Raw genomic sequence first — 24,505 nt, 5'->3', positions numbered from 1 at the left:
TGTTCTAGTCGAAGCCCCCAGGGAGGAGCAATGTGCGTACTTCTCCTTGCCTTTTGCCTTTTGACTCGGCCAACAGCAACAAGTTGACTTGGCCATCATCCTCCAGGGCCATCTCCACTTACCCCTGCCACTGGACACCCCCGCAACTTGGCCCGCCCCATCCATAAGTCAAACTGTTGCTTTCATTTCTCTGGTGTGAACTTTTCACTTTCCTGCCAGCTTTGCGCTCCCACTGATCGATATCAATTGATTGAGCCACGCAGCAGAGGCACACGTTCTTTGTGTCATTTGATTAACAAAAGGAATTTGCAGTGCCCCACAAATTATGACCCATTCGCCAGCAATTTCCCGGCACATTAATCAGAGTTAATTACATTGTCAAATAAAGCGTTTTGAGCCACAGGAAAGCCATTGCCATTGTTCCATCTGGCTTTGGTGTGAAAATTCAATTAACTTCGCGTTGAAAATAGGCAAAATAGCCAAATACAGTCGAGCCGAAAATCTGTCTGGCAAACTATTTGCATTGAACATTCAACAAAACGGCCAGGACAACGAGGACGAAAACAAGCCAAACAATGGCACTCGCGATTTTTGCGTCATTTACTCAAGTTTATGCTGAGACCACTTGTCGTCCTCGTAAATTGTTCTAATTAAGAAGACCAAGTTGGCGACGAAGTTGGCCAAAAGGGACGATGAGCGTAGGGGGGCTGGGCGTTCGGGCAGGTAAAATGCCAAATTAAAATCGTAATGAAGCACTTAAGTTGTGTTTCTTAGACCTTTTCTGATACCCTAGCAATGAGTGCTGGGATTATATCGGTGGTCGGAAATATTTTGTGACTTTTGGTGAAGTAAATATAGACATATGTATTCTACTCAAATTCGTTTCTTCGCTTTCATAGAAAATGTTCTATATCCTTTTAATAGTGGTAGTTGAATATCATAATTAATAGATCGCTTTTGAAAGGGTATTAGACACTCACTCACAAGTTGACGACATTTTGTATTTGGTGCCTCTTAATTCAGCCATCTTGGTTGCTGGCTAGCGAGGATTTGAGATTCAAGTGGCCCCGGCATTAGCGTCAAGTGCTCGGCTGTCTTCCTTAGGGCTTCCACATAATTAAGTTGTAGCCATTGAAAGTGCGCAAAGGATTATGCCTGGTCGTCGGATTTTAGCTCTCCGACCGCCGCCCTTGGTCCTTTGGCACTTTTTTTGCTCCTGGCTGTCGCCATTAATTGAGTGTCATGGCGAATGCAAAATAAGCTTACGCATTTAGTTGGCATAACTGTCGGGGATAAGCTACCAGCTGGTCATCCAACTCCATGACAGTTGCACTTGCAATCGGGCATCGGAAAATAGATTTTTAAGCCAATCTAATGGCAGGCAATTAGCCGGGTTTTTTCTCATTTCGAACAGATGTAATGGGGGTTAATTTTCAAACTAATGCTTGGATTTTGCATGTGGGCTTTGATCCACTCTACCTATGTTTAGCATGATGTAAGAGGATAATGCGTAAAGTTTGATGAGTTCTATTATTATTTACTAGAATCCGTTGTTTAAATGTCTTTTAACTACAAGTTTTTAGATTTAGTTCCATTGCTAGTTCAGCTTTGGAGACTTTAAAGCTCAGCCCTGAAAAGTAGGCTACAAATCGTGCATAGACTGGCATTCCGAAGTCAGGAGGCTCGAGTGCGGCTCTGGTCATCTGGTTTTTTAATCGATCCACCCCGCTGGTCCGACCCCTTGCCCTCGACACCCGACCTCTGACCTGTCGGTCCGCCTGACCGTGGGTCAATATTGGTTTGCTTTACTGCGCTCGGTTTGATTTTGTTTGCTCTTGGCTGCGAGCGTGCGGAGCGAAAACTTTTGCCGCAAGACTCTCACACGCGCAGGATTCTCGGCGAGAATGTGTGCAAATGTCGGGGATATTCCATGGTAAACAAAGGCATTTGCATGAAAATGTTTTACTTTTACTTGGAGTTTTGTGTGTGACGAGCAAACGGAGGGGAAAGCAGCCCAGTGTTTGCCCTGTGTTTTTTCTTGCCTTCCTTTTTTCCCCTCGATGTGCACTGCTAATTGAAGCGGAGTCCTTGCAGCACCCCCACGATGTTAATGCCGCCTGTAAAATGGAAAACTTAATCTGAAAAAATCAATCTGCAATAAAAATAAAATTAAGGCGCGACGGAAGAACCCATAAAAAAGGAAGAGGACATGCCGGAGGCGTAGATGGCGACGGAGGAGACATAAAGAGGAGCCGAGAAAAATGGACGCACGCAGGACCCTTGGCCAAAGGCAAAAGGTGTGCGTCAGGATTACGCGGCATTTCACCATTTCAGCATTTCGGCATTCGAGCGGCAGTGGCGAGGGTCCAAAGGATATTCATAAATAAATATCTGCAGGCATACAAATTGATAAGCTGGCAGCCAGGTCCCGACCTAAGCCCCCTGCCACACACAAGGCCGTGCCCAGGATTCGAGCCCCCAGAACCTGGCATCTTAATCGACAGACGCTGCATACCTTTTTGGGGGCCTGCGAAATCGCCAGTCAACTTCCCGGCCGAAGGGATGGGGCTCTCGAACAGGTCCAATCCAAACATCCCCCGATGACTGGCTGGCTAACAGGTAAACACTGGCTACACTCGAAAATAAAATGGTTCGGAACATGCATGAAAAAATCAACCTTATATAATCTTATGTTATGAGGATAACATTTCGAAATTTAGGCTTATGTATATGATTTTATCAATAGTAATTAGTTATACTTAAAAAACGTTCAGATTTTAAGTAGATTTTCTAAGGTTTTTAGTGATTTTTCCAAGTCTACCCCTGCGTGATTTCTTCTGCAGCATTCTGATGCCGTTCGTCCTTCAACAGACGCTGCTCCTTTCACACGCAACGCCTCAGCTCGCGTCCTTATTTTCCCTTTTCCACCTCGCGTTGGCACATTTTCCTTTTGCTGCCTCCTCAGCTTTTTTTCGCAGCTCCCCCTCGGCCCCTCACCACATTTCTTGGGGCCCATTGAATTTCATTGTGCGCTCAAATTGTTTTGGTATTCAAGCTTAAAGCACGCGACTGCTTCTATGCCTGTGGTCGGCCATCCTGCTCCTTGGCTCCTTGTGCTGCCACTGTTCCTTCTGTTTTCTGTTTTCCTTTTTTTTTGTTTTTTTTTTTTGCTGCTGCAGGTCCTGCCAGCGAGTGTGCTGGTGTGCGTGCGATGTTTTCGTCCTCGGCGATGTTCTCTGCCTTCCAGCGTATCCTGTTGCTTGCGAAACGCAACCAGTTGAACATTTCCAGCAGGACTCTCTGGGCCTCGGCTCCGCTCGGCTTTCAATATCGTCCTCCGGCGCTCTCTCGCGCTCTCGGGAAAGGATTTCTCTGCTTTTGCTCTCTCTGTTATTCGGCTGTTGCTTGGCACATGTTTAACGCGCAATTATTTTGGTCCTGTTGCGCTTTTTCCATCGCCTTTGTGAGAGTATGGGTGGCTGGATGGCTTAGTTTGTATTCAGACAAAGTCAACTTAAAGTTGCTAAAATAACGTAATTAATTCTGTTATTGAGCACTCAGAAATACACTTAGTTTCTGGTTTTAGATGGATTTTTAAAGTGCGTATATAAGTCCCTAAGGTAGCACTGGTAATCATTACTCCTTTTATTTAAGGATGAATTTTTTAAATGAAAATTCCCTAATACTTTGAATTCTAAACAAACGGTTCTTATAATTTGTTTTACTTTTAAAATTTATACTATACTTCCATTGCACAATTTAAATGTGCACCGAGTCATCAATCAGGTTGTTCCTCATTTTATCACTCGTTTATTTTAATAGAGATTAATTCATCAACATTACGATTATTATTATTATTATATTATATTATTCAATAAGTTCCGCTCCTTAAAAAGCCCCTAAATATCGTGATACCACCATCTCCATGGACATCCACATCATGATGGCCATCAGCATCATTGCTGGGCATGCAACAATTATGAAAAGTCTCCACTCGGGTACGCTTGTCCGCTCGTGTAGACCGAAATCGGCGGCAGGATGGCCGAGTGGATGGATAGAGAGCGCGCACCTTGTGGCAAGTGCGTGTGCGTGGGGGGGCGGGGCATGTGCGATAGGCGACGTTCGCAGCTGCCTGCATCCGCATCCAGGGAAATCGCTTAGCTGTTGCTTCGTGTGCGACTCGCAAGGTGGAAATTGATATTACTTTTTAATGCTGGGCCAGCTGGTGGCTGGCAGGACTTCCAGTGCGCGACAGGGAGGCGGTTATGCCGAGGAGCGGCCGTGCGACAGAGAGGGCGCGAGAAGCGAGAGCGCACTGCTTCGGCTCGAAGGACCAAAAGTGCCAGCCTCGTCACAGTTCGAGTTGAGCCGTCTCGCGAGCAGGACACCAAACGCGGAGGCTGACATATCCTGTCGCCAGGAACTTGGCAACTTGGGTACTTGGGAAACAGGAACCCAGGCTATAGGAGCTATAGCCTTTCTAACTTCTCCCGGCCAAGGTGTGCGTGTGCGCGAGTGTGGGTATCCTGGCTGTTGCTGCTGCTGTAACGGTGTGTGCTTTGTGCGTATGTGAGTGTGTGCGTAGCCGTGTTGTTGGCCAAACAAAAGCCAGAAGAAGTGACGAATAAATTTATAATCGCGCGCTTAACACACGCTACCTGAAAATATACATTTTGCAAAAAGTACTACTCTCACTTTAAGACTAAAAAATTGTTTAGACGCGCAGGTGAGTTGAATTCGTGTGTGCCAAAAATTGTTGTTATGAAAGGACTCGCGTGGCAGGCTAGCAAATAGTTTAATTTCCGGTCTGGCCATCAGGCGCACATCCGGTTTCAGTTTTATTTCCGTCTGTGCTCACTGCTCATTCACATGTTCCAGAATATATCTGCCAATTCTTAAATTCATTTCATAAATACGAATAGGACTTTTAAATTTGAAAGGGCAAAGCAATTTTTTCAGAGGTACCCACCACAAACTTAAACTTTTAAGCAGTAGTTTTCTTTTTTTGTTAAATCATATTTGCTATTTAATATTTAAGAAGAGTATATTTATGTGCCTTATAAAACTCCCAAGTACTTAAGAATTTTTCAAGACCTCGAATCGTTACTGCCAACTTTGTATTGGCTGGAAAAGTGCTTGGAAAAAGAATAAATGTATTGCAAAAGTCCCTGTCTGAATTTGATAAAATACCATTACACAAAAGGTATTGATTCCTGGTCCTGGCCCCTCCAACTAATTCCAAACGTATTAACCAGGCTTATGTCTTAGCCCTTGGGGGCTTTGAGAAAAGACGGCGGACAAACACCTCACAGGCTGGAAAATAAAACAACTTAATGAAGCAAGAAATTGAAAACATTATCAAGGCGATTAATTATTGATACTTTGATGTTGCCGGCCCCCGTCTAATTAATTTATAATTAAGTTAAGCATCTGCCCGGAGCTCACTCTTTGGATTTCGCTGCTTGAGCTTTAAGTCGAGGATGAGGAGCAACTTTAAGCTGTCTTCGGCACCTGCTTCAGCAATTTTTGCGATTGAGACTTTATGGACGTGACCCGCCTGCCGTATCGATGGCAATCAGATTGTTGGGCTGTTTGGGATGACTGGGGTGAGGCTTGGCTAATGCCTGCTTCTGGCCAGCCAACTGTCATTACTCTTGGCCCTAATCCCTGGCCGAGTTTGTGGCGCTCCACTCGAACGGATCCTGAGCCCCACAGCTGAGCCCCTGCACTTACACCTGCCATCGCGTCTGGTCGAGGTCTGCTCCAAAGTGCCTTTATTATGCCATTTTAATTTAGATTCCTATCAATCAGTAATAAGCATTGTGTCCACCCGCACAGACAGCAAAAAAAGCGTTAAAAACGAAGAGATATTAGCTATTAGGGTCAGGAGCATTAGCTTAATATCCGCTTGATTTTTATTACAAAAACTTGATTAAATTGGATTTCCACACTCAGCGGGCAAAGCGAAAATTGGGTTTAAAGTAAATTTCAGATTTATGAAGTCAGAGAATTTTGGGCTTTCTCTTAATCCATTAAATATTACTCATATTTCCGAACATGAAATGTATTTTTCCCCTTTCAAGGGTGAAACATCAATGTCATAATTTACGAATTCATTTGATTGTTTTTACAAGACTCACAATTTGTATTGATATTTCCCACAGTTTTCGCAGAAAGTTTTATAGCATTCGAAGGGAGTAAACAAAGTTGTTTAGTTTTCCTGTTTTGAGCGGATATGCAAATCAAGCGGCAAAACTCATTTCAGTTTCCCCACAAAATCGCCAACAACAAGAAGACAAGGGAAAAGTTAACCAAAACAACAAATGCTAGGCGAAACTGATGAAAAAAAAAAGAAAACTCATTCGGATCGTTTGCATAAATTTGCGTCTTATTTTGTTGGCAATTTATATGCGCAGCCGAATGACACACGCATTTTAATTGAAAGCAAATAAAAGACTCTATAATACATAATATGACAAGCCATAATCCTGACAGCAACAGTTATGCATGCTGACAGCTCGCAGCGTAGGGAAAATGTGGGGAAAAGCGTGCCGAAAACTGGGTCGGAAAAGCGGTGGACTGCCGCGGAGTGGCGGACAAATCCGGAAAATGGACAGCAGGCAAATGCTGACAGGCTGGCCAGCCCAGCGAGTCTAATGGCATTTTAAACAACTGAACTGATGGCCAGTTAGCCCGCTTTTCCCTCGCATGTGTGTGCCCATCGAAATGTATTCATTAATGTCGTCTGCAAAGTCAAAGTGTTTAAAATGTTCAACACGCCCGGGGCACATCCTGGTATCATTATATCCTTGGCCCATCAAGTACACAAACACACGCACGTACGTGTGCAGCCCCAGGATGCCCGCAAAAGGATTAGGCCCTTTGTTTTGGCCCTGCCTAGCAGATTTGGCTCATTCTGGTTGCGCTTTAATCAAAAGCAGAAATTAATTAACTTTGTGCCGAGGATTCCAGACTTATCTCTTCACGGCGTGTGTTGTGAATAATGAACGTTTCCCGGACTCTTGGATTGCGAGATGCAAAATACCAAATTGCCGCTTCATTTGCACAACAATTTTTAATAAAGCAGCAGCAAAGTGAACGAATTTTTTCCCGTCGACGACTTTTGACCGGGTTTTCCGGACGTAAACAAGCGGAGGACCCAAAAAAAAATAAAAATAAAATAACCAAAAAACTGCGGGCCGCAGATAAAAAACGCGTAAACAAATAACCGACATAAAGCGCATAAAGTGAATGATGCTGGCCACAGGCGCAAATATTTATTTTACATTTTTAAATAAGTCGCTCACATTTGTTGTATTTGGCCTGATGTCGACATCCCATTTGATATATACACATAAAAAACTGATGCAGAGTAAAAAATTCCGTTTATTTACATGCTTCTTATCTGCTTTAATGCATTTACTCAAAACATTCAATACATTTTTATATTCATAAAAACATACTGTTGATTTATGAATCAGCTTAAAGACAACATATAGGAAATACCTTACTGACTTTCTACCTTTTGGGCTTTAAATCGGGTGTATATTAATACTTATATAATTATCGGAACATAAGTTTTTCTTCAGTCACTTTGTGTTTCGTTTATCAATCTTTTAAGCATCCAAATTTCTTTTTTATATCTATTGCTTTCAGTGGGGAATTTAACTAATTGAATTTCGTTGGCATGTCCACTCAACACGAAACTCGGAGGCCATTCCCTTTTTTTGTTGATCCTTTTGCAAGTTACGCATGCCAAACTGTGCAAAGTGCAGACTTACGCAAAAAATCGAAGGCTTCTAAGTGGAAGGAGTTGAAGGATATGGGCGCTGGGTGGGGGTGGGTGAATTGCGCCCCACTCACATTTTCCAGCTTTTCCCACTCACAGGAGGCTGTCGTGCAGGGGAAATCGGTGAACGGAGCACTTGTCGTTTGCACGCTCCTCTATTTACTTTCTGCGGCTCGACGAATTCCCAATTAAAATGTTTGCCCACAGTTCTGGCAAGTAGGTAGTTTGGAGCAGCTCTTGTTCACTGGTAATTTGCATACGTGGATGCGTGACTATGTCCCGAAACACAATTTCTCGTTACGGGCCCCATGAAAAGCAACTATCCGACTCCAGGGTGCAAAAAAAGTGTTGGCTGGCAGAAATAAATTACACTTTTTCGCTCGATTTTAATCCTGGAAATGCTGAATTTTTCCCGTGAAATACAGCAAACTTTGAGTGAATTAAAGAGAGCTTTGACGTAAATTACTTTTATGTCTTGCAGCTTTTTAATTTATTTAACGGAACCAAAACAAATTGCATTAGAGTTTCAGTTAAAAGCTACAGACCATATTAATATTTAGAAATAATTTTTGTGTAACTGAGTTACTAGATTAGAAACACTTTTACTTTAGTAACCATGATTTTTAATTATCATGTTACATACAATTATTTACCTGTCCCCATTTTTATTTGACAGTCTAATTTAGATATTTCTGCTAGAAAGCCAGCGAAACCCATAGGGATTTTCTCCACTTGTCTTAACTTGGCCAAATCGCCGCTACACGGACAGTGACAAAATGCTACAAATTTTACAATTTCCCTGTGCCATTTAAGGTCTTCTTCTGGATGATAGCATTGTCCGCCGGCTGTTGGCGTTGCTATTACCGTAACGCGGAGTATCTGTAATATCCGGGCGCCACAAGAAGTAAGGAGGAGCAGGGAATAGGATACCTAGGATATATAGGCCATCCAGGCAGACAGTGACAGAAGGTAGATAGCCCAGGCACTGCGCTACTTGGTCGCCCTGTGTTTACATTTTGTTAAACGCGACCCTGACCCGCTTCCAACTCAGCCCTAGGTGTTTTGCTTCTCCTGCTCCTGCTCATCCTAGTCCTATCCCAGTCCCTTCTCACAACGTGTAATCGCTCAAAGCAGCTGATAATGGCTCCACTGGCTGCTGACGCCTCTCCAATCCTCCCAGCCCAATCACACTTGAAAAAAAAATCATTTCAAATTTCATTAATTAAATTCTTTTTAATTTAAAGAATAACCTTGTACTTTTATAGATAGATTTGATATGGTTTTATTTCCTCTTCGACCGGCTTTCAATGCGAATATATTGCATTTTGGTCCCTGTAATGAATGAAAGGACCTCTTTCTCATTGTGCACGGTAGGCAAACAAAATTTGCCGCATTGTTTGGCCTTTCTAGCTCTGAGTTCTGCGCAAAATTGACATTTTATGCCCTTTGTGTGGGTGGAGCCTGAAGTGGATTTTCCTACGGGTGGATTGCCGCATCGAATGGATCTGGGCTGGCCTAATGAAATATTTGAGCCAGCTAAGAGTCGTGTTATGAGCGCAGCTTACGCTCTGTACTTTGATTAATGTAATTGGCGCCCAAGGGTCACGGTTACAGGGGAGTTTGACACTTTGAACCGGCCGATCTGGCTGAGCTGCCTCTGTTGTGTACTCGAGATGATTAATGCATGTGCCCATCCAGCGGGCAACAGGCTGAGCTTAAAATCCAACAGAAAAGATGACGGCCTGAGATGGCCTAACTGAAAATCGAAAGTAATTTTACAGAAATGCAAAAGTTTCCGAGCGGAACCTTGGGTCAGCGAGCTGTTTACCAAAAGTTTTAGGTAAATTTGCCTTATTTTTTGGCCGCTTTTCCCCATTTTTTGGCTGACACAAAACGATATCGCTACAATGCAATGTGAAAACCGAGCGCCGAGCAACAGTTTGGCGAAAAGTTGGCACAAACATTTATCAAACGAGCTAAGCAAAACTTTTCGATCCCCGAAAAGCACGCTGTAAAAACGGAAAGAGGCAAAAACTATTTGCGGTTCGTTGACAATAAAATACCCTTTATGGCTAAGTCATTTACTCAGCAGACCTTCTGCGTTCTTTTGGGGAGCTGGGTTTTATTATTGCATAAATATTCCCCTCGATTCGGGCTCATCTCTCATCTTGTTTGTCAACCCAAGACATTAACTTCCTTATCGAAATGTATTCAATTTAGTTTGATTGCCTCAGCTCAACCATCGCAGGGTATTAGTATCGCATCCCCAACTTGGCGCAACTTTTTTTTTTTTTTGGCTTTTTGTTCGCTGGGTGTTCTCTAGAAAGTCGACATTTTTTCGCTTTGTTGTTTCTGGTTTCGTGGCTGTGGCTTCTGCGGTTTTGTGGGTATCCTTGTACCGCGATGTTTCCACAGCTCATGTGCAGGACGCAAATTACAAGGCGGTTGTGCCGGTTGGGCAATTGCCGCTCCCAGAAACAGCCAAAAGGATTGACAGTTATTAAAAATGAAACGAGGCAATTACGTTCTGGTTTGGCTGCCAGTTGTTTTTGAGGCGTGTTTTTCTGGCATGTTTAACGGGCGCTTACATTTGCATACTTCTCGGTGCGGCGATGTCTATATGGGTGCCTCTATATTAGGGTGGACCAAGGGGCTTTCAGGACTATCGAATTTGTATTTTTAGTATTTCAATGAATTAGGATGTGCACTAGGCTATATTTAGCAAGGAAGTACTTATAACGTTCCTAAAACACATTGTTATTAATATTAATGGGACACCCTGTCGTATGCGTAATATTATATCTTCACTAAAACGATGCTATTGTACTGCTATATTAGAAGGCACCTATTAACAGAGGTATCTCAACGTAGTTACTAACACCCTACTAATTTGAAAGGATTTCCCCAGTGCTCGTTGTATGTTTGTTTGTTTGTCTGAGTGCGCCTTTGCTTGTGTTTGTTTGCGTGGCCGTGCATATGCTGATTGGTGCCGAGCCTTCGTCTTATCGCAGGGCTTTTAAATTGGCAAAGCCAAACGGCACAACTCGAAACTTTTCACTTTGGCTGCGGAGCTTGGCCATAAATCAAATATGTGTTTAAATTTAGCTCGTTACTTCTTTTTGCCTTTTTTGTTTGGCTCATTTTTCATGGCGCAGCAGCATTTTTGTGGCGCATTAAACGTCGTTTTGCCGAAATTCCGGCCGCACCATTCCCGGGAAATTGAATTCCGCATTTCGTTTTTGCCGCAGGCTTTAGTTCACTTTATGTGCAGTCATTTCTGTTGGTCGACCCACCAGCCAGGCCAAATCCCAGGCGTGTGCTTAGCCAGAAAATGAATGAAAATGGCGACGAGGATGAAAACGAGGACGAGGACCATATTAAGCGCGGGGTCGGCTGACTGGCCATATGCCAACGTCTGTTTGGGCCACTCCCCTTACAAACATATAGTAGGCCAATTAAATCGAGGATTGGGGTGTGTAATACGACCGACTGTTGCTCCTGGCGGCCCTTAAACAGAGAGAAAAATGTGTTTTAAAACTACTTTAAATTGTTAAGCAGAAAGAATGTTTTGTATATATTTACTTGAAAAATTATTAGAGACTTTTATTTAAGGGAAATGCTTTAAACGTGAACTTAACCTAAAATGTTTCGTTTCTTTTTAAATTTCTTTAAAGGATGCATGAAAAATTCCAAAAATTCTCAATTTAAAGCAGCCGTATTTAAATTGTTCCATTCAAGAAAGCTATCCCCGATTTTAAGTTAGTCTTTTTGCCCGCAGTGAAGTTGCTCAACTTACACATCCGCAGATAGCGAAAAACTGAAAACTTTGCATAATAATGAGCAGTTTATTTGCCTTCCCGTGTGCATGTGTGTGTGTGTGTGTGTGTGCGAGTGCTATTGTGTGAGTGGTTTCCGGTTACAAGGTCCTGGCTTGTTCGTTTCCCGATTTTCCCGGCCACCCACAACGAAACTGAATTCAAAGTCCCGAAAAACTTGGCCGGATTCTCGTGTTTTTCTTCCATTTGCTGCAGAAATTGTTTCGTTGTTTTGCTAGCTGCGCCGCTTTGATCAGATTAGTCCTATTTTTTTTGCACTCCGTAGGTAAGGGGAATGAATCATTTTGCTGGAGGCCATTGATTTAAGGACCTGCACCTGAAGTTTTGCTTAAAGTGATGGCGTCGCTGAGCTCGAGAATGGTTGAAAACAAATGTTTGGTTTCTTTCTAACAACTTTCGTTGGTTTTTGGCCATGTGTGTGCTATGTTTTCCAAGTGGCTCTGTTTGCCATGCACTTTGTCTGCTGTCCGAGGAACTTGCACAGCAGGATGTTTGCCGAGGTCTTTTCGGTATGCGGTGAAGGCACCACCACCGACCCACCACCCACCCGCAAAGCACCCACCATCCACAGACACTGACACATGCACAGCAGGCGGTGCTCTTGCCAAACAAAACGCACATCAAATTTGCATAATTTTGCGCAAAGTAACGTTTTGCACAAACAGAGGGAACCACATTCGCATTTAACCAACCGAATGGCATATCCTTCCTTCGCAGCCCCCAAAAAATCCCAGCAACAGGCAGCAGTTCCAAAATGCGTGTAACTTGTGGAGCGCATTAGTTGGTGGATTTTATGAGTCATTTTGCATTTAACATGTGCCAAGCAGTGAAATCACTTCCTCAGCCCGTTGAGCGGGGTCCTTGGGCTAATTAAAAATACAGTTCACCAGATCTAACAATGATTTTAAAATGAGCTGTCGGCTGCAGGATGTTAGGTAGTGAGGAAAATGGGAAAATTCTCTGAGTTTCCGTCAACATGTGACTGCGTAGGTGGAAGCCACCACCACCCTGATTGAATGCTCCTGTCAACTTATTAAGTCAGAAATGTATGGCATCGGGAGCCCACGCAGCTCACACTTTTCGAGTGAATTATTAGCATTTCTAAAAATATCGCTGCGAGCTGCGTGGGAAAGTGAAGCTTGTCAGATTTACTCAGCGAAATTTTTCCGGCTTTCTGGGTCAAAGGTTGAACTGTTTCTGGAAACGAGATGCCTATTCGGTTCCCCACATTGTGTAAAGTTGAATACAAATCTGATTACAAAGCGTCGTAAAAAAAGCGCCAAGGACTTCAGATTTTAATTAAGTGCCCTTCACTTCAGTGTGTGAATCTGTGATTTGTGATGTGTAAAGTAAAAGTGTATGTTAAAATAATCCATACACAGTTTCAATTTATTAGCTGAGCCTATTTACTTAGTGATTATTCTACCAATAAAAGTAACTGCAACTTTAGCATAACTTGTTTCTTTTGAGAGACAATGGTTCAAGGACAAGGATTGCATCCTTATTAAAAACCAAATCATTGCTAAGGTCAAACCAAACCGAGAAATGGCATTCGGCGGCATTTTTCTAAAAGTTTTACGAAATAAGCCTCCTAAAAACACACAATTTCAGTACGGGCGCTGTAAATAAAATACTTGAGGTGCGTCTAGCCCTCGTGACCTTAGGCATACAAATGTGGCTATGTGCAAACATACGCCTTTGTATTTTGTATAAGCATCCCAGCAGTCAAGTTGCCTTGACATTGAGTGGCGCGCCAAATGTTAATGATGTGGCCTTAGCTGCACTTGTTGATCCCCTCGGGCGGCGTTGGCCACACTGGCAGGCTCACTCCCATTTCCACAGCGAATGTTAATGTGAATGGAAATGGACGGGGCGAATGTGAATGTGAATGCGAATACGAATCGTTTGCGGTATCCTGCCATCCGGGCACTTTGCGCCCCGGCAATCCGTATTGATTATTGCGTTTATGGCTGGCAACTCGAGCATAAAGGCGAAATCGAACACAGTACACATGTATCCTGGCAGCGGGGATCTAAGGTCCTGGCATTGTGGCTCGCACCAAGTGCAAACACAAATACTAGTTCGCTCGAGTCGTAGCAGGTCGCAGCTGTCTTTGATGGCAGGTAAATCAATATTTTCCAATATAAACGCATGAAGGCAATATGTTTTTTTTGTGTCTTTGGGCGAAAATCTTATGGCACACAAAGGCAGCTCAAAGACTCCCGCATGCAAATCAAAGCCTTTTCCTTTTTATTATAAATAAGGAGAGAAATTGAAAACGGAAAGGGCACAAAACCGAATTGCTTATGCGAACTGTGAGGAATTTTTGTAAGGAAAACCTAAAAAAAAAGAATTAAATAGAAGTATTTTCTTACTGAATAAAAATCACTTTTTCTGGTTAGATATTTTGTAAAAATATATTTGACCTGCGCAAGCATTTTAAATATGTGCAAGGTATAGAAAATATTCTGTATATCTGCTTTTATTTCAATCTGAGCTCATTTTTCTTAAATCTGAATTGGAATTTCTGAAGTAAGGACACGCATTGTGCGCTGATTTACATGGCAAAAATCATCAAAGAATATTAGATTTTGAAATTTGATTGCCAAAAACTCTCGTCTCTATTGATGTGCCTGTCCTAAAATCCTCACTCAAGGACTATTCAATTTCGATATCATGATTGCCGAGAACGTCTCGATTTCCCAGAAGACTCCCCTTTAAAATAAATTCCACTAGTTGACGATTATGCGATACTGTGAGTTGCAGCCCTGGCTTTTACCGCAACCAACTGGAGTGCGGAAAAACGTTTCCCAGAACCGGAAGTGCCGAGAACCTCTATTGGGGCACTTAAATCCGCTCATTAGGCAGCAGCTGCAGCAAGTGGCAGCTTAAAATGATATTTATATAAATGCCTTCTGCCGGCTGCTGGCAGAGGGATAATGCGACTCTGGACGCACCCCTTTCGGATGGGCGGAATATAAATTAGGGGTCTAATGGGTGCAGGAATGGCAGGAATGCCAATGGGTGTCTCCACACCGAGACAGGCACGGAAAAACACGTAGCAGCATTGTCAGTTCTCCGCTGCAATAGCGTGCTGCATCCTATGGGCTGCTTATTAAGGTACTGGCATTTTCCATTACAACTTGAGTGGTGCTGGTTGGAGCAGCTGTCATTTGGCATGCCTCACTGCATTCTGGCTACTTTCCTTGCCTCTCCATTATTATTTATTTCGAGGTGAGGCAGGAGGCGGAGGCAATATGATCTAGGACGACTACGTCTTGAGTAAACATTATTAAAATTGGCAGCGTTGCTGGGAAATCCTAAAATAACCATAGCACCAAACCAGAACGTCGAGTGTCGAGTGGAATGAAAATGGTCGTTTTCATGTGGGGAAAAGGGCCTTGAAAAATGGCAGGCATCATGGCAGCCAAGGTTATCATTATTGCTAGGCTAAAGTGGACACACACAAGGATATGGGATATGGGGATATGCCATATAGCATATAGTGTGCACAACTTGTTGCTCCGGCCTCTTTATCCCTGTCGTGCGCGCTGATTATCCTGTTTTCTTTCTCCCTTCGGGTTTATTAGAAAACTGTCAGCAACTCTCCGCATGCTCCGGCGCACACTTGACATTTATTTATGCAAAAATGTGAAATCATTTGTGAAACTTGCCGTCAACGCACAGCATCCACATCCACACACACACACACACACACACACACATCCACTTGCACATACAGCTCGCCTTTCACCCACAAACGCCCTCAAAAGGGACTCGATTGCGAAAGGATCCACGCCTCGTTGAATGTTGCCTACAAGTCAGTGGTGGACCGTAGAAAAAAGTGCGGCCCATGAATCAAGTGTTTTTTGTCTGCCTTTCTTGTGCTCGCATGGCTAAAACGTCGCCTAAAAAAGTGAATGTCGCTCCACAAGTGAATGGTTTTCTTTTTTCGTTTCCACTTTGAGCTTTTCCTGCTCGGAAAGAGTGGCTGCTAATAACTGATGATTGGATAAAAACTGGGCTGAGCTACTGCTACCCAAACCAATTTCTGGGAATTTATTAATTTGCAGCCATAGGAAAACTAAAAATATTTTCCACTTCCTTGGTCTTCTGTTGTACAGAAATTTTCTTTCTTTTACAGTAACATTTGAAAAATGTCCTTGCTAATTGGCAGCATTTGTTTGCTCGACCAGTGCTGCCAAGCAATGTCACGAAGCAGATATGTTTCTAAATTCATAAATTGTACCATACAATTTAATAGCAACTCGGCTATTTTTGGGTCAAGAGCCAAACAAAAGTACACGTCTTCATATAATCTCCAGAGACTTTAAAACAAAGCAATATAAAATTTAATTTTGCCTCTCATTGTGATTTGTGTTGTAAAATGTTTTATGACACCTAAACAACTTTCGTGAAGCCCCTAGAGATTTTACGTACAAGTCATTCATCTCAAGCCGTGCTACTCGAAAACAAGCTATTAAGACAAGAATAAGCCATGAATCGTAAGAAAGGAAAGAAGACTTCACGCCTGATTGTATTCGTTACACATAATCCTTGGAGCCTGAACGCTCCCCCAGCCCCCTGCACATGGAACTAATTTCTTTTGTCGCATTCAAATCAAAGGCACACGTGTGTCCGGTGCTCTTCCGCCGCCAGGAAGCGAAATCCGGCTGAAAGGATGGCTCATTAGACAGGGCGGCGCTCCAAGTGAAATACTTGTTTGCCAGCCCGGTTATTGCTCCATCAGCGAAAGTACGCTCTTTGTCATATTTCGTCTATTGAGTGATACAGTCATTTGCCCATAAGTATGTCTTTACCTATTCGATTGCAGTGAGAACAATATGTAGATACTTATCCTGTATAATTTACTTACAAACAACAATTATTACCACAAAACTGTGAACATTGTCGTAATAATATGTTCTAAATACTCGAATGTATTCGAATGCTTGTTACTTGTTGGGCGAATTGTGTGGCCTTTTCTCGCAGTGCACAACTAAATGTTGTAGCTGACGGAGTCACTGGGAGCAGGCCTTAACCCGAAATGCCTGGACGCATATCGGGCGCAAATATCTTTGGCACACTTCACTTCACTTAGACAAACAAGCGGGCGACAGCGGCGCTGAAGGCCGAATGAGAAGGGTGTGGGTGGGTGGCACCAACAATGCCTGGCAATAGCTATATAGCCCTGTTGTTGATTGAACAAAACAAGTTAGCAGGGGATCGAAGTGAAGTGGCTACGTGGCCCGGGTTAGCTTTTCGCCCAGATCCAGACGCAGAGCTCCCGGCACGTTCGTCCAGGATGTCTGACTGGCTGGCTGACTAACCGACTGGTTGGCTGCTTGACAGGAAGACCGGCAGTCTGGCAATTTTAACGAATTTGGCAGTGCTTCATAATTTCACTCCGGCCTGGCCGGCTTTGCATACTTTTGTCCAAGTTTTTCGGCTGTGGCCCGTGTGCTTGAGTGACTTTGATGCTGTCGAAAATGGACTCGTAGTTGGACTTAGACATCCTCAGATGCCTTTGTGTAATTTATGCCCTTGTTTTTCGAGCTGTCGACGGCCTGACAACGAACGACATCGTCAGCTTCCGGCCAACAACTACATTTCTCATTTACTAATTTAAATAAACTTTCAACAACACAACTCCGAGTCGCCCAAAGTTTTGGCCACAGAAATTCTGCATTCTGAATGTGCCACTTGAACGTAATGAGGATGTCCTGCGCCAAAAAATATGCCCACACCATGGCCATGATATCCTTCAATTTCCGCATATACAATTTGCTGTTGCACACTTAGGGGCGCCAAAATAAGGAGCACCATTGTGAGGAACTTGAATGCCCCAGGGAAGGCGCGACCGCAGCCCAGTTGGCCAACTTTCATAATTACGAGAGTAACGACAACAGCCACAAGAAGCCTTCAGATCCAGCCACATCTAGTATATATCTTTGTATATATATATATTCTGTATACACATAGCTACAGCTATAGCAACAGCAACAGGGCCGCAAATGCCGCACAGCCGTCGAAAAGTTTTCAAGTCAGCCGAATTTATGATAGAAATATACTTTCTCTGCACTTTGGGGGCTTAGTAGGTACTTAGTACCCGGAGTAAATGGAGAAAAGTCAGCTGTTGTGATAAAGTATTAATAGAGAGGGTATTTCGCAAAGTGCCCATTCAAACCGAATCGATAATGGAAAGTGTCACGAGCGCTCAATTAAATTTACATATTTCCTAGGCTAAGCAAAAATTTTCTAAAATAAATACAATTATCCCCTTTATAGAAACTATAGATCGATGAGCGTGGAAATTAAATTTACGTTAGTTAACTAAGATTGATTCAGCTCGAATGAAAATTGATAAATTTGAAACATTGGGATTGCCTGCCTGCCTGCCGTTCAGGCTAAGGGTACTCCACCCGGCCGAATATAACATTTGATTTATGCCCCACATTTCACATTCGACAGCTGTCTAATGCCAGGACATGCTCACCACAACACCCCTCCGCTCGTATCCTTACAGACCTCCAGTCCCAGCCACGCAGGCCGATTTCAAATCAAAAGGCAAAAACCGAATGCACATCGACGGCGCACAACAAATCGAGCAGCACGATGCCGACTCAATGCTGATGATGATTTAGATGGCAAAGGATCTGGAACAGTAGGTGTAGTCATAGTCGAAATCCCGAATCCGAGTCTGTTTATGAAACTGAAGGCGGTGGCGGCTGAACGGAAATGAAATCAAATCGCACAGGTAATTGGTTGCCACAATGGCCAGGTGAGAGGCCTGCCTACAACTTACTGCGGTATTTCTGGGCTTACACGGAAAAAAACTAGGACAACCCTTGGGTTCTCACCATTAGATGCATTATAGACATCTTTTACAGATAGTATTTTTTAAGAACCTATACCAAATGTGTTTCTGTCTTGTATACGAAGTTGCCTTTTATGAAATATATACCAATTAAGGCATATTTTCTTTCCCCCAGTGCTTCCTCCGTAAGCCCCGAGTGAGTATGCATTACAAATGATGGGATTACTCTGCGCAGATGATTAGGTTTGAGTTGCACAATCGAGGACCCGAACAATATGCGATGCCTGTGGCAAATTTACAAGCCAAGAGTGGAGAGTCCTGGCAAGGATGTGTGGTCGAATAATGGCCTCGGCTGGCGTCTCTTTCAGTATCTGCGCGTCCTGGCAAAGGCAAACCGCAGCAATTACTTCTATTCCTTTGCTATTGCTGGCGGATCAATTTAAATTGTGGTGTTCAATAACCGAATGCCTTCGCTGCGGTTTGCCACGCCCACGCCGCCTTTGATTAATATGTATGTTAAATACATTATCATGAAAAATGACTTGAGGCTGTGACTGGCCACGCGGCGTATGCGCAATATGTTACACAACGAAAACATCAAACGCAGGGTGGTGTTTACTTTCCTCGATTTGTCATAAATTACCAGGGCTCTTGTTGATTTTTGCGCGACCTTGTAATCAATATGGCCCAAGGCTCTCGCCTTTCGCCGATTTAATTGAATTCGCCCCGGACAGACGACCATGAAATCGGAGCTGGAATCGCATGTAATTAGCGCTTCATCAGACCGAATTAGTCCAATTTGCCATTTCAATTCGCTCACTCCCGCTAGAAAGTTAAAACCAATTTGACAGACCATATGAAAAATGCATAAATTCGGATCGCAATCAAATTAATGAATATAAGTGCTGAATATTTCATAAATAATAAAGCAGCAAAGGGCAAACTATTGGGGCGGATTGTGTGCAATTGTGGGAATTAAATATGTGTCTGTCCACTGGACTGACATTTGACCTTCCGGCAGCGCAGATTTGTTTAATTTTCCGAGCGAATTAAGGATTGAAATTTGCATTCGCAATGAAAGGTTATATACGATTCTTTGCCGTTGCAAATAGTATTTCATATTTATATATTATATATAAATATACTTTATGAGTAACTGAACTTTTTCAATTAAAAATACCTGCCAACACAAGACTTTTTAGTTGAGTAAATATTGTAGTAAGTTTGGATATTTCCGTATAACTTTTATTTCGCTTTAAGTAGGAGCATGTGGAAATATCCTGCACTGACCTGCTTTTGTGCTATTTTCCTCCGTGAATACCCGAGTACTTGCACTGCAATTCACAGGACTCCGCCTCCTCTGTGGTGCCATGCAGGGAATGTCGGAATGGCTGCGGTGGCAGTGCTGGACTCCAGAGGAGACAGCTGGAGGCGGCCGGGAAATGGGTTCCTGCAGCACCGCAGACAGACAGCTGCGACAGCGCAGACACATGTTATGTGTGGCACGATAAGTAAGCACAACAACTGGAGTACGACAGTGCGAGCAATAACTGTAATGACAGCATACGCCCAAGTCATGCGTATCGATGGTAGACATGATTATGCGTATTGTTGAGAAGAAGCCACAGCAAATGGATTAAATCCAGGTTGCGAGGTTGCCTGGATATCCTTGGCAGAAAGTGTATCTTGTGCTCATTAGCATATTTATGACAATTTATTTAGTTTGCGCTCATATTTTTAATTGACTTTGCTGACGCGCCACAAGGTCGTCCTTCTAAGGACGAGTTGAAGGCAGCTGGTTGAGAGGAGTGGAAGGTAGAAGTTAGAAGGCCAGAACGACATTGAATTCGCATTAGATGCGCTGCTAAAGTTCATGAGGCCGTTGAGCTGCTTTTACGGCTGGTTTAGCTGGCCGACATTTCGACATTGACATTGACATTGGTACATCCTTCATGCGTATGCTGAATAATTAACTGGCAATATGTTCGAGCACAAAGGCTGGGCCCTGACAGCCCTAACAGCTTAACCTTTGCCCTGCCATTTAATTACGCAACGAGTGCCTAGCACTTTGTATTATTTATTGCAAGTTTTCAGCCTAAAGAATATCCTTTCTAAGGCTACACTTATCAAATGGTAAAGTATTCAAGCGATGCATAAAATATTCTAAGAGTTACTCTTTAATCTAAAAGAATTATTACCAAGTATCTACCTAAATTCGAGCTTTTGGGCCTTGTTTTATGAGTGTATCTCGTTTGGCGAGCACTTGCTGAAAATAATTATAATTATTTTTTATTGCCAGCGGCATTCGCCGCCTTGTGGTTAATTAATTGCGGTCACTTTGCTCTCTTTTTCCCCAGTCCGCTGAAATCTTTACGGTCGTGCCATCGCTTAACGGCCATTAAGCCTTTCTGTTTCTGGCTGGTCGGGGTTTTGTTCTTATGCGGTTCGTTTTTTACAACGCACACTTTTTGTCCTACGCTCCGTTTGATTTTATTTTTAATGCCAGCCGTGCGTAATTAATGTCAAGTTTTTGCAGCACATAACTCAAAAGATGCGTAGAGATGATGTTCTAATAAGAATTTAAGCAGCATTTTCCCGCTTGTTACGACAATTAGGTACTGTCTTCGTCCTTAAATTCGGATGAGACTGTGTCAAATTTCACGCATTCCTAATGAGTTGGCACGTTGGCGCGACGCCATAAATGCGTCGCTTCCACATTCCAAGGGGAAGGTGGCGTGGCAGCGTTGCGTGTTGTCATGCAAGAAAATAGTCGTCGAGGTGCACATTTTACAAAGCGGCAATGAGCGTCTGGTGCGCTCAGGGGTTTTGTGCCCATATCCATATCAAGTTGATTTGGCTGGAGGTTTATTACTCTGCAGTGGAAGAACAATCTCATTGACGTTAAAAATATTAAAATATATTAATATACTTACTAATTCGTTTTAAGAATTAAAAACAATAGACTATGAAAAAAATTGCATAGAACTAGTTCTATATATTGTATATTTTAGAAAATCTTATCTAGGTGCAAGAATACTTACGGACAATTACCATTTTTCTCTCACTGTCGTAATATGTGATGTGCACACGGCGTATGCGTAATTTCCCCCAATAGCAAACAGGGCGTATGCGTAATATTTGCTAAGCACTCGCACAGTCGTTTGATGTTGACTGTAGCATTTGGTACATTCGAGCGATGGAGTCCGTTGTCCAATAAGTGCCCGAGCAAGCTTTGTGTAATCAGATCTGAAGGAGGAATCAAACGCATTTTGGATTGGACAATATTGGTTCCATAATCCAATCGCCCAAATGGTGGCACGCAACTTCTGTGGGGATTGTGAAGTGCATGTCCTAGTTTCGGTTTCCGAACTGAAATCATAATCAAATATCCCCACACAATGCACGGCCAATTCCCTTTGGGCCAGGGGCACAAACAATGTGAAAGAGAGCGAGACGAAGAGCAAATAAAATTTTCTAATAAATAATTTATGAAACAATAAGCCACAATACCAGCAAATTGAGTGTAAAACCCGGGACCAAATACAATGCCAGGTCATTAGTTGGTGGCAACAGTTGGCCAAAAACAGATCTCTCGAACAATGCGTGCAGCAGACAATTTCATTTGTTGAGTGAAAACACTTTGATTCGATTTCAATTAAGATGAAAGTGAGGATACAGGCGATAGGATATGGAGAACGACGACGTGTCAACAGTTTTGTGGCCACGCCGCAGAACGTAGGTGCTTCAGATGAAATCGAGCCATGAAACTTTTGAAGGACTCTTGCTTAGGCTTTTGCTTTGGCTTTGATTAAACGTCAGGTTGCAAGTATCGTCGTGTGCGACCGCAAAGCGAGTGCCACTTGAGGCACATGAGCCTTGCCACGCCCCTTCTCTACTCCATGCCACGCCCCCTACTCCAGTGATAAGCACACACCCCCCCCCCCTCCTCCCCTCTGGCATTTGAATAATTGAGTTTGCCAGCAGTTTAAACGATTGCCAACCTTTGTTTGTGCTCCTGCGAAAAGCTCAACGTTTGCAGTGGGCGTAGTTTTATTTCATTTCGACGCGTACGTGTTCCGCATTACGAAAATCCTGAGGACGATTGTAAATGGAAATGGCCATGTCAATGGGAGTACCATGTGCTGCCCGCCGATCCATTCGATTCACAATCAGAATCAGTGGCGGCAATCTGTTCGACCAGTCCTCACGCATTCCATCCCCCACTTTGGTTTATTTCCAGCAATTAAACCTTTCCAAGGACTTTCGAGGCGGCAGGAAACACGGCCCAAGATCGTGTAGCCGCCACGTAAGCCCGTCTCTGTCAATTAGCCAGCGATGGCGTTGACATCCAGTCCTCCGTCTGCCACTTGCCACTTGGCAGCTTCAAGTCCCGATGTCCTTTTGTCCTCATGACCAGAAGCAAACAGGCAGCGGTCGCTGGTTCATTAAAAATCCAGTTCGGCCAACAATGTCGCCTGTCGTTGTGGCGGCACTGTACCAAAATCTGATATCAACAGATCACAGTGAATTAATTGATGGGGAAAAACATACAACACTTAAGGCTGGCAACCTTATAAAATATATATGGTGAAATATCAACTATTTCTAATGGGCAACTAGCACTCAACCAAACATTTATTCGAGGTCCATTCAAAATAAACTGGCTAAACTCTTTTCTTTCAGTGACTTAGTTGAAAAGTTGGGGTTCATAAAATTTGTATTTAAAGCAGCTTGCACGTGTCTTTGGATTGTCCTGTCGCTCATTGAAAGTTCCACTGCTCTCGAAAGTTTTCCCCTCCAAACTTTCGCTTGTTCGCCAGGCCAAATTAATTTCCTACCAGATCGATAAACTATGATTCTTCATAGTTTCAAGTGACACACACACTTTTTGTGCAGGCACCTCAAGTAGTCGGAAGATGGAGTGGGTAACTCGGCACTCATCTTATCCTGGCTCGGGTCCTTGCTATGCCCAGCATCAGAACACGGAGTGTGTTAACAAGCCGAGCAACAAGGCAACAAGAATGGAATGGGAGGGGTTTGCACTCTGGGTTTGTAATCTGCAGACTCGCCGGGGAAATCCCTCATCGCTTGGCTTTGTTGACAACGCTTCATTCATGCCAGTCATGAGGTCGGTTTCCCAGCTGGTCTCCACTGCTGCTGGTGATTCTGGTGGTTCCAACGATGCCCCCTGCTGTCCAGTTTATTTATGAACTGCGCTGCGATTTCTCAACTGCAATTGGACCTGATGCTGTTCAGGGTGAATTTTTTGTTTGGTAGAATTCCGGCTGAAAGGCTGTTGCGCTTCATTTGGCCGAGGAATTGCTTCTGCCGTATTTTTGCTCCATTTATTTCGGACTGGCGTGCACTTCATTTGTGTCCCATGCACGTTCCGGCATAACAATTCACTTTGACACCCCGTGCAACGTTGGTCCCAATAAATCGCCGGACATTGAAAGTTTGCTGCAGCCCACACACGGAAGAATAACAAAATCTAAATGGGCATCCACTAAGAAAAATATAGTATTGATTAAATCGAAGTGTGTTCCCTACAGTATATATTTCTTGTTGAGTTCGTGTAAAGAGTGTTTCATACTATAAGCTGTAGCTCGCCAAGTTAGTAACCTAAATTGAAGTGATAATTAATTAATTGAATACTTTTTTCTTTCTATGTATTAGCCTCTTTTTATATTCGAGCGTTTCAATTTCGATTTGCTTCAGTTTCGGTCTGTTTTTTTTTTTCGCCCAGCTTTGTTTGCCTGTGCGTGACAATTGCGATGTCCTTGGGTCCGGAATGCTGCACAGGATCTAAGCGTGTGGGTTATAAATCTTGTTGGACTTTATTTAATGCATGTATTATTTCCAACCAAACGCACACCAGGACACACACACACACACACTCACACGCATACACTCAGCGACCTTTAATGCTAATGGCAATCTGATCAGTTTCATTAGCATGCACAGGACGAAGGCTACGCGCCCGCGGGGAGCTCACTTTTGGCCCAGAGCCCGATTCGGAAACTCATTCTCCCAATTTCGCGCTAATTAACTGGGTGCCAACTA

The 24,505-nt window shown here is 43.3% G+C and overlaps 1 protein-coding gene across 4 annotated transcripts in view; it reads left to right on the top strand.

The window, feature by feature from the left end:
- The first annotated feature begins 4,387 nt into the window (after positions 1 to 4,387).
- Fife overlaps positions 4,388 to 24,505 on the top strand; it is a 56,276-nt gene continuing 36,158 nt past the window's right edge. For all 4 annotated transcript variants that reach the window (NM_001274411.1, NM_001274409.2, NM_139485.2 and 1 more), the window contains exons 1-2: positions 4,388 to 4,726; positions 18,152 to 18,382. The gene's annotated coding sequence lies outside the window, so the exon portion shown is untranslated. The remainder of the gene's footprint in view (positions 4,727 to 18,151; positions 18,383 to 24,505) is intronic.

The sequence above is a fragment of the Drosophila melanogaster genome, chromosome 3L (assembly GCF_000001215.4).
Source record: "Drosophila melanogaster chromosome 3L".
NCBI classification, from domain to species: Eukaryota; Metazoa; Arthropoda; class Insecta; order Diptera; family Drosophilidae; genus Drosophila; species Drosophila melanogaster.
The sequence above is the reverse complement of the archived record's forward strand: the minus strand, read 5'-3'. Positions and strand labels throughout refer to the sequence as shown.